Source organism: Babylonia areolata, chromosome 15, assembly GCF_041734735.1.
Source record: "Babylonia areolata isolate BAREFJ2019XMU chromosome 15, ASM4173473v1, whole genome shotgun sequence".
Classification (NCBI taxonomy): domain Eukaryota; kingdom Metazoa; phylum Mollusca; class Gastropoda; order Neogastropoda; family Buccinidae; genus Babylonia; species Babylonia areolata.
The window spans coordinates 32,136,483-32,150,754 of NC_134890.1; the positions used below are offsets into that span (position 1 = coordinate 32,136,483).

The 14,272-nt window shown below is 44.7% G+C and overlaps 1 protein-coding gene across 1 annotated transcript in view; it reads right to left on the reverse strand.

The window, feature by feature from the left end:
• The window catches only part of LOC143290329 (bile acid-sensitive ion channel-like), a 93,745-nt gene extending 90,937 nt beyond the window's left edge, over positions 1-2,808 (reverse strand). The window contains exon 1 of the mRNA XM_076599682.1: positions 2,676-2,808. The gene's annotated coding sequence lies outside the window, so the exon portion shown is untranslated. The remainder of the gene's footprint in view (positions 1-2,675) is intronic.
• Positions 2,809-14,272: the final 11,464 nt, after the last annotated feature.

Genomic DNA, 14,272 nt, shown 5'->3' on the forward strand with positions numbered 1-14,272 from the left:
GGGCAGCTAGTGCCCATCCCAGTGTTTACATCTCACTACCTAATCGCCATAGCAAAACACAGACACAGACAGTACATCATAGACTGCGGAAAAGAGAAAAAAAAGTCAAGGCTTGCTTGAAAAAAGAAAGGGGAGTGGACTGGGAAGGCTAAAAAAAGGAGACAACAGTGAAGATAGAAAAAAAGGCAGAAACAAAGAGAGTGACAGAAAAGAGGAAATTTCTAGCACAGAATTTCCAGAAGGCGGGGATGCTATTTATACTGAAAGACCCCCGGCATCCCCACGGGGGTAAGATAGATAGACAATGAGACCAAAAGACAGATAAATAGACAGAAAGACGGATACAGACTCGTGACTGAACAAATTGCTTAAGGAGAGCGAGGCTGGGGTGAGAGGGGCACAGTGAAGAGAGATGGATGGATACGCGAGAATTGGAGTGGGGATTTAGGTCGGGGAAAGGAAAGACTGAGAGAAGGTGACTGAGGTTGCGGACAGAGTGGGGGGGTGGGGGGTGGAAGAAAAGATGGGGAAAGAGGGCGAGGAGCGGGGGATAAAAGGAGTGACAGCCAGGGAAGAGAGAGTGAGGAGAGGCCAGTGACACACACACACAAAAATTGACGAATTAATTGTCAAGATAGAACTTCTCCAATAATTACTTCGCAATGTAAAAATGACAGAACGTTTAAACTGAAACAGCGAGAATCCTCTCGTCTCCTTCATTTGTAGGAATGTGTGTGTGTGTGTGTGTGTGTGTGTGTGTGTGTGTGTGTTTGCGTGCGCGCGCGCTTGTGTGTCTGTGACTGTGTTTACACGCGTGTGTTTGTGTGTCTGTGCGCACGCTCGCGCACGTTTATGTGTGTGCATGCGTACTTGTGTGTCTGTAAACGATTATTCTTTCACCATCGCTACAGATCGCACCAGTCATTTCTACAGACCTCACAAGTGTTCTTGGGTGTCTCAAGTCTTCGTTTCCCGGATTGTTACTTCATGTTGTTGAAATCAGACTTCAAAACACCGGTAAAACGAAATCGTGTAAAACGGTTAAAAAACAAACAAACAAAACAAAAACACAACAATACAATCGTTCCTTCAAGACTAAAGCTATTTTCACACAGACAATACAGTCGTACATCTGTGCAGATGATCCTGAATTCGTATTGATCGGTTCGGTGCATGACGTCACCCGGGCACAACAAATTGTCTGTGGAGAGTTTTGAATTTGTCCATGGGCTGAAACTCGAAGACACGTACGAATAATTGTAAGCAAACCCTGGAAGCACAGACCCTGTGTCCTGTATGAACCGCATCCATCAATGTCGCAGGACCAATGGTTTGCAGCTTTGTTGTGACCAGTTCTGCTGGAAGCTGTATTGTCGGTTTGCATGTCAGTGTGTACTGCCGGCGATGTCTCAGTGTATTCTCTAGCCCTGTTAGGTTCCATTTCTGGACAGCTGCAAATTTCAGTATCTCTTCTCCAGGGTGTGAGCCAGACACCATCTGATCTCTAGACAAAAGAAGTGTGTTATGGCGATTTACCTTTCTTTCCCCCTCCCCCTTTCCGTCATGTGTCTGTCTATCTCTCTTTCTCTCCCGCTGTCTCTCCCTCTGTGTCTCAAGCCCACACACGCACGCACGCACGCACATACATGCGCGCGCGTATCTTGCCCTTATGCTATCACCGCGGCATTATGACCGGAACAAAATGCTGCTTTTTTCCCCTGGCATGTTCCGCGGGTGTGAATCAGTCAATAGCAGCCTGCGTCCATCTTCTGCTGTATGTCTGATCCTCATGGGATCGACATAATTATTATCTATACATGTCTGTTTCCCTGTCTGTTTCTCTTCTGTCTCCACTGACTTGATCAACCTATCTACCTTCCCTCTCACCCTTCCCGTCACCGCTTCTCCGCAACTTCCCCCCTTCATCCCCTTTTTCTTCTTTCTTTCTCTGTCTCTAGCATTCATTCTGCCTGCCTGTCTTTCTGCCATCCTATCTGTGTATCTATTTCTTCGTCCACCGGTCTATCTATATTTCCATCTGCCTGTCTACCAGTCTGTGCGTTTATCTACAAGTCCTATCCAAACACGTACGCATCCAAGAAAACAAAACACGCAGAAGTATAATGAACAAACAATTAGGCATGGAGATGAAATGATTAAATACGCAGAAGTATAGTTTGTATTATTTGTACATGAAAGCCATACTTTTTTTTTTCAAACAAGGGTTTACGAGAAAGATACGGTTGGTCAATAACACTTGGATTAAATAAACGAATAATTACCATGCCGTAGATATTGTACATGCGTCAAAAGAACGAGTAATTACAATCCTGTGTACTCAGTACATATTATGTCAATCTTTTTTCTAAGTGCTGACCTGAAAAAGATAAGTGAAATAGAGACTGGCAGGCAGACACAGAGACAAATAGAGACACAGACGGAGATACAGAAACAGAAAGATATAGAGACAAATAGAGACACAGACGGAGAAACAGAAAGATAAGATAGAGAAAGAAAGAGACACAGACCGAGATACAGAAACAGAAAGATATAGATAGAGAAAGAAAGAGACAGAGACGGAGAAAGAAAGGGGTACAGAGAGAGGGAGAGACAGAGAGACAAAGACTGAAAGAGAGGCAGACAGAGAGACAGACAGACAGAGAAATCAAACTCACCGAAATGGATGGACAACAAACGGTACAGGTCGCTCCCTCCTGAACCAACCTTCAGAGGTCCACACAGCTTTATAATCTGGCGCTGTCAATTCGCTGCTCTCTTCTGCCTCATGCTGTCTGCCCTTCCTTCCTTCCTTCCTTCCTTCACCTTTCCTTTTGTTTCGAACTGCAGATGCTCACGCTACCTGTCAGCTAAAACTTGGCAAATGGATTTGTATAAGAAATCACCAAGATGGTAGCTGGTATAAACAACGAGTTTTTGTTTTGTAATCTCTTTGAGCTACTCTACAGCAAGACAGGGTGTACACACCATCCCTGACGGTCTGCACTGCACGTGTTGCCAGCCAGGAGACGAGAGTGAGTGTGGACACTGGGTGTTTTCCGAGTGAAGCCACAGTGTTGTGGGGGCAGGCGAGACGCGAAAGCGAGCACGAGCTGTGGGCGTTCAGTTGTCCGTGGGCGACTGTCATTTTGTGAACAATGTCGTCTCTCGCGTGAGCTGGAAATCTGAGCTTCCACAACAACTGATTTTCGTTCGTGATCTGCAGAAGTGTTACCTTCACAGCGTTTTATATTGTGTTTGTTGTGTTGTGTTGTGTCGCAATGTAATGAATTGTATTAGATTTTATCACAACATATTGTTCTAGCTACTCTTCCCAGGAAGAGCGCGTCGCTACAATGCACCCCCCCCCCCCCCCCCATCCCCTCTTTTTTTTATCTTCTCTCTTCTTCGTTTTCTTTCTTTTTATTCTACATGTAAGTGTACTTGTTTTCCAATCAAAGTATTTTTTCTGTAAAATTTTAAAAGGGACAGCCCTTTTGTTGCAGTGGCTTCTTGTACAGGCCCAAACTGCATGCTATACACTGGACACTGGACCTCGCCGACACTAATGGATCTGATGATAAATGGCAATTGATTGGACTGTTTCTAAACCAAAATTAGCACGATTTAAAAAATTTTAAAAAATAAATAAAATAAAAAAAGGTGGGGGGAGGGGGCGGGGGGGGCGTCTAACTGAAGTTTCAAAGCCAGCATCAGTTCATCTGTAAATAACGGGTTACTGCGTTCAGCCATTAGAAATACCAGTATTACTTAACGTGAAAATGAATGGCTGGGACGAACTGAAATGAATGGAACTGTCTCAAAATGACCATGCTAATAAATCGCTGTTAACTGGGAGAAACAACGGCTACTGAAATACAACTAAAATGAACAAAAAATTAATCTCCCCAAACCTGACCAAACGAAAGGAAAATGGTTAAGTGCAAAACCAGCATCATCAACTGACCAAACCTGTCAACTGTGGTTCTAAGTTAATCAGACTGACCAAGTATGCTCCAAAGCCACACAAAAACATGACAAGGGTCACATGTCCAGTTGCACTGCAGAATGGACAGACAGTGATAAAGTTACCGTAACCTGTGTGTAGATAAAAGTGTGATCGGAACTCTGCAGGACGTAATTTGCTGTGCTATATCCAATAACACTGCAGACTGGACAGACAGTGATATAGTTACCGAAACCTGTGTGTTTATCTGTCGAGGTGTGATCGGAATTCAGCAGGAAGTACTTTGCCGGAAACGAACTAAGATTAATGACATGCGTAAACAAGACTTTGGTAACCAAGGCAACATGACGCCGGGTGGGGACGATGAGTCACGAGCCCAGGATGCCACTCAATCCCGTATCGGATTATGTTTTCAGCAAGTGTCCATCCCAGTGTTAACAATATCATTACCTAATCGCCAAACAGCACATATAGTACATCACTGGTTGCGGAAAAGAGAGAGAGAGAGAGAGAGAAAAAAAGAGAGAGAGAGAGAGAGAAAAAAAAAGTGAAGTCTTGCTCGAAAAAAGAAAAAGGAGTGGATCTGGAAGGCAGAAAAACAGCAACACAACAGACAATGGTGCAGGAAGAAAAAGACAGAAACAAATAAAAGAGGAAATTCTTGCGCAGAATTCTGAAAGACCCCCGGCATCTCACGGGTGATCCATACAACTCACCTGCCGTTAACAAGTGGGGCAGGTGGGGGAAAACAAGCAGCTTCTGAAATGGATGGACCTGTTTCAAAACCAGCGCAGTCTACCTGTCAATAAATGTCAATTGATCAGACAACGAATGGCTACTGAAATAAACCACAACGAACTTAACTCTTCGAAAACTGGACGAAAATGAAGGAAGGCGGGCAGAACTAGCTTGCAGAATCATTTCAGGTTGATGCCATTGTTTTCAATCTCCTCAATTGAAATTCAAAGACTATAAAACAAGACCACTTTTAAAAATTAATAGTTAACCATCCCGTGAAATCAGATTCCAGGTTGCGCGGAATCTTTCTCTTGAGATTGCCTTTTCGTGACGATTTCTTCTCTGTCACTTTTCAATTATCACGAGAATGTGCAGTTTGCTTCTAACATACAGACAGACTGCCTTAAAACCAACACTGGTCACATTGACATGTGGTTACTGATTGAACTGAGCTGAACTGCACTGAGCTGATTCAAAATCGTCGTTAGCATGACAATAATTATATTATGTCTACTGAAACGACTTAAACTGTTTCAAAAGAACATAACTGAACGCACTGTAATGACGCAATTTCAACAGTCTATGACGTCTTTTCAGTAGCTCCATATATATATATATATATATATATATATATATAGAGAGAGAGAGAGAGAGAGAGAGAGAGAGTAAAGTTGTAATGAAAATCTAACCAGGGCGTCATTTTCCACCTCGGCTTTTCATCAGGTTGAGTGCGGGGACTCATGTGGATACGCCTCAGAGGGCTGGCTGTTAGAGCAACCTGGACAGCATCAAGAGGCCAGCACCCCGACATTACGTGGACGCTGTACCTGCCCTGCACTGCTGTTACGCCCACGTGTCGTCGTCGTTGTCAACGTTTACTGCTCGTGGTGATCTTGTGTGTGGTTACTGCTGTGCAGCCTTCGTGTGGCTGCACTTGAAGCTACAAGCTAAACGAGGTGATCTTGTGTGGTCACTGCTGTGTGGTCTTCATGTGGCTGTCCACTAAGCCGCAAGATCGCCGTGGATCTTCTTTGGTGGTCTTCTTTGCGAGGTGCCAGAGTGTGGTGGCACTACGTCGTCAGTCAGCAAGAGTGGGAGAGCTGCCTTCCCATCTCAAGTGTGTCCTTACGTTCCCGTTTCAACCTACCCCTTAAAAAAAGTTATTTGCAAACTCACGTTCGTCTCTTTCTGTCTCCTCCCTCCCCTCCCCCACCTCCGCCCCCTCTCTCTCTTGCATGTCCATCACTACCAAGTATCACCGACACGCGGCAACAACAATGTCCCCAGCAGAACTTTCCCAAAGTGACGACAGTGCTCCTTTGAAAGCTGTTGTGGACTCCAGTCACCTGACCATGTCCACTGTGATATCTTTAAAGACAGAACTGAGAAAGGACAGACATAACCAACCCCCAGTCCGCCATATCCACTGCAAATTATTTTGAAAATCAAGGTGAAACAGTGCTCACTAAACGTCTCAAAATGTCGCCTGTGTAAACGAGACCCCCTGATTCCAGAGACTCCCATGCACCAGGAAAATGATACCCACACTTAGAAAGCTATCCATTCCCGAAAGAACAATGATGCTCCATGCTGGTGATTCAACCCTCCTCTAATTTTCAATATTCATCCAGCAATCTTATTCAAACACACAAAGATCCTGTAACAGGTGGAAATTACACTGATCCCTATGCCCTTCTGTCGCACGCCATTCCATGGTGCGCAACAGCACTGTCCTTACTTTTTTCTGTTTTGTTATTTAGTTTTATCGTTGTTGTTTTTTTTATTATCAAAAGAAAGAGAACCTTTCCACTTGTTCACTGATTTGATACACGGTTTGTGTGCTTGCATGCAAGCTACTCTGTTTTTTAAGAGCACAGAGACTGGAACGGCTCTTTGGACGCAAATCTATCAATATATCTCTCCCTCTCTCTACACACACACACACACACACACACATATATATATACACTTTAGGGGGGATCCGGAGGGGTGGCGGGAGGTTGTGTGTGTGTGTGGGGGGGGGGGGGGGTATGCTACCTTTCATCGTCCACCATTAGTGGAGTGATGGCCTAGAGGTAACGCGTACGCCTAGGAAGCCAGAGAATCTGAGCTCGCTGGTTCGAATCACGGCTCAGCCGCTGATATTTTCTCCCCCTCCACTAGACCTTGAGTGGTGGTCTGGACGCTACTCATTTGGATGAGACGATAAACCGAGGTCCCGTGTGCAGCATGCACTTAGCGCACATAAAAGAACCCACGGCAACAAATCCACTTTGATAGGAAAAACAAAAAACTGCCCGCAGGAAAAAAAATTTTTTTTTAAATGGGCGGCGATCTCAGTGTAGCGACGGGATCTCCATGTGGAGAGCAGCCCGAATTTCACACAGAGAAATCTGTTGTGACTTATTTAAAAAAATAATAAAAAAAAAAAAAAAACCGACATACAAATACAAATTTCCCTGCCCGACCCCTGAAAATAAGTAGATTGGGATAAGGCAGCAATAGGGCATTCCTTCAGTTGGGGTAGGGGGGTCCTTTCTATCTAGAAAGCTAGGTCCCTTCAGCTGCTCAACATGCCATCCTAGCTAATATTTCAGGAACGTCCATCATTCTCATAAAACTCTCCAATGTACTGTTATTGATATCGCTGTATTTCTTCAAATATGTCTGCGAATATGAATGTGTATGTTTGTTCATATAGTGTGTGTGCGTGCGTGCGTGCGTGCGTGCATGTGTGTGTGTTAAAGAATAATAAAGTGGCGGGCACAGCATCACTCAGGATTCTTCTTCACATCGTGGTTTGGCATATTACGTGACCGGATTGTATCAAACAGAATTAACTGATATTTTCTGACCTGACATTTCTTTTTGGTCAATATTCGAAAGATTTCATCTGTTCTTTCTTGTTCGTTTGTCTGTCCCCGTGTCTCTCTCAGCCAGAAACAATTTCTGGTCAGTGAAAACTGAATGTCGCGACCCCCTTACGGAAGAGGTCGAGAGCCGTTTTAAAACCTAACACCCACCCCAGTTCACCCGACAACACAAACACAGAATACATATGTTTTTCTTCCACACAAAATTTATTCTCTTCCGCTCTGTCTATCCCGCTCACGCAACCATACACACTCGGCTAATACTTGCAAAAAACAACAACAGCAAAACCACATGTACCATTACTACAAAAACAAAAACGAACAGAAGTCACTTGCAAAACCACCTCGCTTGTCCTAAAAGACAAACCATCCAAAACCCAAATATTCGGCACACAAATATTCGTGCTTTAGTGTAGACCTGTCTTAGCAGGCTTCAGGAAGCTTTCCTTTCAAATAAATAAATAAATAAAAACATTGACGCTCGGCCCCAGACGAACGTCGGCGGAAACGTGGCGCAGAAGTCCGACCAAAGTCACGAACCCTCAATCTAAACGTCCAGGTGCCAGGACTCGGGATGCAACGCCAGGCAAAGGACCAGGCTGCAAGTCAAAAGGCCCGGAATTGAACCCAGACACCAGTCACGATGCAGGAGGGGGCGAAGACCAAGGACACCAGTCACGGGACAAGAGGTGACGAAGACCAAGGACACCAGTCACGGGACAGGAGGGGACGAAGACCAAGGACACCAGTCACGGGACAGGAGGGGACGAAGACCAAGGACACCAGTCACAGGACAGGAGGGGACGAAGACCAAGGACACTGTTACAATTAAGAAAATGAATGCAAGGAAAGAATTATCATGACGTGCGTGGTTAGCAAAGTCTTGGTACGATGACGTAGGGCTGATAGGAAAACACGTCATTGAAAGGTCATTGCTATAGGAACCGCATCATAAAACGGCGTTGAGTCGATCAGCGATTTCAATGAGCGAACGACGCATCAGCCCAGACAGCAGGGAAAAACGGTTTCTTCACCGCTCGCAGCGAAGTCCAGAATATTTCAAGTCATCAACCGAGCGACTGATAATTCTACCTGCCAGAAGGAAAGGCTTATGGGCGCGTGGGTATGGACAGGGCAGAAAAGTTGAAGGAAGTTCGATTCCGGGGCCGGGGTGCAGTCAAGAGTTTGTTAATTGGAAAGTTCTAGGTTAGAACACGAGTGTGTGTTGAAGTTTAGTACCCAGTGTTAGATTAGAAGAAAAGGGACAGTAATATTGAGTGTTCGTATGAGATTTTCATCGATGGAAAATTGATGTCCAATAGAAAAGAGAACCTTGGAACAAACCTGTGAGTTGGAAGCTAGTTTGTATATTGTTGTTTTTTTTCATTTGAGAATTAAAACTTTGTCTTCGTTTGAACTTTAAGAACTGGTGTACTTATGGTTACTGTGGATGAAGCGTCTGACACTTAAAAATCAACGAACCTGGAAGATTTGTTATTACATTGCTACATCTGCCTGTCAGCTTTGTTGAGTAGTGTGTTAATAGCTTATCTTCCCATTATTCAAGTTACTCTTCGTAACAGACACCAGTCACGGAACAGGAGGGGACGAAGACCAAGGACACCAGTCACGGGACAGGAGGGGACGAAGACCAAGGACACCAGTCACAGGACAGGAGGGGACGAAGACCAAGGACACCAGTCACAGGACAGGAGGGGACGAAGACCAAGGACACCAGTCACGAGACAGGAGGTGAAGACCCAAGTCACCAGTCACGGGACAGGAGGTGACGAAGACCAAGGACACCAGTCACGGGACAGGAGGGGGCGAAGACCAAGGACACCAGTCACGGGACAGGAGGGGACGAAGACCAAGGACACCAGTCACAGGACAGGAGGGGGCGAAGACCAAGGACACCAGTCGAAAGGCTGGGACCCAGGGCACAGGACACTGGGCGAGACGAAGATCTGGGTCACCAGACTGAACGCCCGGGACCCAAGACACAGAGAGCTGGAACATTACGGAATGTTCCCCTCGTGCTGAGCAATACTAATGTTAACGATGATTAACAACAACAACAACAACAACAAACAAACAAAAAAGTACAGCACATTCAAAATACAAAGCTGGAATATGATTCCATTTACAAGACGAATTACAGAACTAATATACGGCACTCGCGAACTCTACACCTAACATACAGAGCCAACACTCAGTTTTACACAACAGTGAACTAAGGTAAAATTGTATCATTTTAAAACTCAATAACAATAAAATTGGCAAAAATATTAACCGACACCAGAAAAAGTACATATTCACGCAGTGGTAGCACAAGTAATTAACGAAATAGATTATTGTGTCAAAACCTAACGTACAGCTTTCTTTCTTGTCTAACCTCTACCTCTTTACACACCTACATTCCTGATAGAAATACATTCAAGTTAAATTGGCGAGTGGCTTCTTTCCTGCCACAGGTGGCGTACACTAACGACCACAACAAAGACACGACGACGACGAAGACAGACGAAGAAACTCAGAAGTGGCTCCCATGGAGAACAGCCGGTCCTCACTTCGTATGGTGCCAAGACGTCGGGGTTGCTACCCCAAAAACGAAGATGACTCGTACACTACGGCAGTCGGGCTGCAAAAGCCTCGAATATTGTTGCTGGCCAACAATATTTCATACTCGCTCAGGTGAGCTGAGTAAAAATGCACGTGGTTCGTGCGCAATTCGGAACTTTTACCCGAACTGAAGGATGGGAGGAGAAGGAAAAATGAAAGTAGAGGGGGGAGAAAACCGAAGACGGGCCACACGCCCTAACTGTCGTCACAAGTTGTGACACTGAACTGTAAGTGTAAGAAAAAAAAGTGTTTTATTGCATTGTATTACTCTTTTTGGTCACAACAGATTTCTCTGTGTGAAATTCGGGCTGCTCTCCCCAAGGAGAGCGCGTCGCTACACTGAGAGAGCCACCCTTTTTTTTTCTTTCTTGTTTTTTGCCTGCAATTTTATTTGTTTTCTTACAGAAGTGGACTTTTCTACAGAATTTTGCTTAGGACAAACCTTTTGTTGCCGTGGGTTCTTTTACGTGCGCTAAGTGCATGCTGCACACGGGACCTCGGTTTATCGTCTAGTCCGAATTACTAGCGTTCAGATCACTTCTCAAGGTCTAGTGGAGGGGGAGAAAATACTGGCGACTATCGAATTGGAACCAGTGCGCTCAGATTCCCTCGCTTCCGAGGCGTACGCGTTAGCACTTGGGCAACACTCCACACCAGTTTCATCGCAGTTAAAAAAAAAGATGGTGCTGAATTTGAGTGAGGGATACAAGATGGTGTCTGTTCCCAAGGACCGGCGCTGTAACACGGAATGTGCTTTGACCAAAAAGCTTTCAGACTGTAGTTTGAGACACGAAAGAGCTTCGAGTCAGAGGAGAGCTGAAGACGGCAAGACAGAACATAAAGATGGAAAAGATCAGAGAGATGCGGAGGACACAGCTCATTAGGAGATCTAAAAAGTAAGGAGAAGCGTCTTGATGGAAATTGTCAAGAAACGTGGCTCTGAAGCGAACTGTTCCTAGAATAAACACACCGAATTGCAAGGAAATGGTCATGTCCTTAATTGCTGTTTCCGTTTAAGTCAAAAGAAGATTCAATGTATTTTCTTCCTCTCAAAACCTGAGACTTGGAAATAAGACCTTTTCCAATGACACAATCTTGCATCCATAGATCCGACATGTAATGAAGGGCAGCGGGTTTGGAAATCTTACACTTCGAACTGCTTTCTCATACTGATCAGGCATAGCTGCAATCTTGGTTGCGATTGCAACATCAGCAAAAGCTGCTTTTTGTTTGTGCGTTCCGAGAAGAAAAAAGAAAAGAAAAAAAAAAGGTGGGAGGAGGGGGTGGGGGTGGGGTGGGGGGTGGACATAGGAAGAAGGAAAGAAAAGATGGAAGGAAGAAATAAAGAAAAAGAAAGACGGGAAGAAAGAAAAGGAACAAAGACAGGAAAACAGAGGAAGATGAAGAAAGAAAGAAGAAGAAAAACGAAGACGGATGCAAAAAGAAATAATAACATGATGTGCATGTGTGAGTATGCACAAGTTTTTATATTGATATGCACTTGTATGTATAATAATTTCTACTGTATCTGTGTTTTTTGTGTATGATTTTCTTATCTTGTTATGTACTATCCCCCCCCCCACCCCAATATTCCTTGTGACCCCCGTACACTAGGTAATAAAGACATATTCCATTCTAATGAATGAAATATGGAAAGGAAAGAAAGAAAGAGAAAGAAAGCTAGAAAGAAAGAAAATCATGTCATCCCTAAATTTTTCGTATTCGCAATCATAGGAAAAGAAACAAAAGCTTTAGAAATGAAAAAAAAAGACCACCAGTCCTCAATTTCTTCAGTTGCAACCAGGAAGACGAAACAGGACCTTCCACTCACCTTTCAGCGAAAATCAATTGAACGCGTGGTGCTGGTGCTGGTGGCGTAACGGTTCACACTTCTCTCCCCCGCTGACGGCAGAGGCCGCGGATGTCAGAGCCAAGGGTACATAGCAGATGCCAAGGGTATACAACAGATGTCAAGGGTATGCTGCAGATGCCAAGGGTATGCAACAGATTTTCACTTGCCCTGGTTTTTGGAAGACAGAGTAAGCTGTCAACAAAAAACTTCTGCCGTCTGTTGTTAGTTTCCTGGAGCGCTAGCATCGAAGGCTGGGCTTCACGGCAGAGAAGCTGCAGATCCTGGTCGCTTGCGCTGACACTTCTAATATTCCAATGGCCTTTTCTTTTTTTTTTTAATACAAAATAAATTCATAATTGAAATAAAAATCGTTCACGTGTCATTGTCGTCATCGCCGTTCCACGGAATTTTGGTATAGTAGTTTGGTTTTAGGGTTTGCATTTGCACGCTAATTTGCCTGAATAGTTCTTCGTCAGTGATGTTTCTGCACTGTTGATCTAGAATCGCTGATAAAAAGGTTTTTGAATTGCTTTTTTTTTTCTTTCTTTCTTTTTTTTTCTTTTTTTCCCCCTTGCTTTTTGGTAGGTCTGCTTGTGTATTTTGAAATCAGATACCTTCCACTCTGCTTCTGCACATCCTCACTTTCTCTCTCTTTCTTTGCCGCAGGCAGTTCGTCGCCAAGAAGCTCGAAGCACGGACATGAAATCTTCTGGAACGATACCCTGCAACGAGAGGCAGATGTGTGCTTGTTCAGTACCACCTGAAGGAGGACAGTGTTGTACTGGTCAGCAGTTTGTATTTCTTTTTATCACAACAGATTTCTCTGTGTGAAATTCGGGCTGCTCTCCCCAGGGAGAGCGCGTCGCTACACTACAGCGCCACCCATTTTTTTGTATTTTTTCCTGCATGCAGTTTTATTTGTTTTTCCTATCGATGTGGATTTTTCTACAGAATTTTGCCAGGAACAACCCTTTTGTTGCCGTGGGTTCTTTTATGTGCGCTAAGTGCATGCTGCACACGGGACCTCGGTTTATCGTCTCATACGAATGACTAGCGTCCAGACCACCACTCAAGGTCTAGTGGAGGGGGAGAACCAGCGCGCTCAGATTCTCTCGCTTCCTAAGCGGACGCGTTACCTCTACGCCATCACTCCACTCAATGCAAAGTAAAGCCTGGAACTGCTGCAACAACTCCATGAAAATATTTTCAGTGGCCGGGGCAGATCTTTGTATGAGAACAACAGGAAAATGCCGGGGAAAAAACTCACGGACGTGATCTTACTGATGATGAATTTGGTGCGGAGAATGGAGGTGTTCAGCACGGTGTCTTTGAATATAGAAACAAAAGAATCGCACAACTAGCCATTCGGTTTCAGGTCGTTGATAACGCAGTGGGTAGTAGTGTTCGGTTTTTCCAGCAGACGAACTACACTTTTGCATGCATTTCAGCGCCTCGCTCGAAGTGTGGTTACGTGACTCTGAAGTCTGGAAAAGGCATGACCTTCAGACCTTGCTCATACTTCGCGGTGGAACTGTGAACAAGTTTTCGCGGTCATCCGTGTTCTCAAGAAACGTTTTGCGTTCAAAAGTTCTTGTGGATGACGTCATTCGGTGGTGTGTTTTTCGTCATGGACTGATTTCACGTCATTGTGAGGCTGCTTTTGTTGTTCCGTTTTTACTTGATGTCGAACAGCGTCCGTTCTGATCTGGTGGTGATTGGACAGGTTTGGTTGGAAATGATGGGGTCGGTTTTGCAGTTCAGCGTTTGCAAGTAGCCTGCAGTTTCAAAGCTTAAGTCGGTGTCTGTTTCTTTGGTGACCAGAGTTCTCAAATACATTGTGTGTGTGTGTGTGTGTGTGTGTGTGTGTTTCTTTCTTTAGTTGAACGTCGTTTCACTGTTAAGTGATGTTAGACTCTCTCTCTCTCTCTCTCTCTCTCTGTGTGTGTGTGTGTGTGTGCGCGCGTGCTTCCACGTTCTTGACCTACCACAAGCAAACACTAACAAATTATTTCACTTTCAAGCGGGAGAAGCCTTTCTGTTGCACCACGCTCTCACCAGGCTGTGAACGTGGAGTGTATTATTTTTTGACTCCCGGACATTTGAAACTTGACGCTGTTGGCTTCAGGTCCTGACTGGCCTCTTGCCTTTGACTGAAAGTAACTTTCAACAACCCCCCACCTATCACCCCCCCACCAACCCCCCAACATATACACACACACACAC